Below are 684 nucleotides of genomic sequence, written 5' to 3'. Positions count from 1 at the left end.
TCAATCGGTGCCCGGAAATTGCTGACTGGAGAAATTTTTGGTTTTATGCTTTGAAGGGAAGTTGAAGAAAAAGTAGGGAAAACCATGTTTATTTATTTTTTTAAAGTTTTCGGTTACCCCCTTTATTTGATTAAATTGGTTGTAAAATTTTTTTGTTTTTTTTTTGTTTTGTCCAAAAACTATTCAAGTAAATTTTTTGGGGGCACACCCATTTCGGGTGTTATTTTTCATTTGATAGGGCAGAGCGGGACTTCACAAATCGTGTGGATTTTGAAAGTTATAGCCCTGCTAATGTTTTTTTAATCGTATTTACGGTTTCTTTTGACAAAAGTGTGCACAAATTTCCTTAAAAGAAAAATGTATCATGTTAGGAAAAAGAAAACATGCATGTTTTTAAATCCCAAAAAATAAAAGTGACATAGTATTTCTCGTCTTAAGGGATATTTTCAGATTTCACCACATCTAATTGTTAGAAATAGAAAGCATATTTTGGCGTTGTCCTGGGGGGGGGGTCCGACCGAATATAGCCCAAACCCCAAGAACCCCCCAAAAAAAAGCTTAAAGGCATGGGACAGCAGCCAGAGAGAAAAATTTTTAGTTCCCCCCCCAAAATATGCTGATGAAAAGAGAAAAGGGTCCCAAAGCGAGGGGTAGAGCCTGTGCAGTGCTCACACCGGAGCTATG

The sequence above is a fragment of the Cyprinus carpio genome, chromosome B4 (genome assembly GCF_018340385.1).
Source record: "Cyprinus carpio isolate SPL01 chromosome B4, ASM1834038v1, whole genome shotgun sequence".
NCBI lineage: Eukaryota > Metazoa > Chordata > Actinopteri > Cypriniformes > Cyprinidae > Cyprinus > Cyprinus carpio.
Note: the sequence above shows the minus strand (reverse complement) of the source record.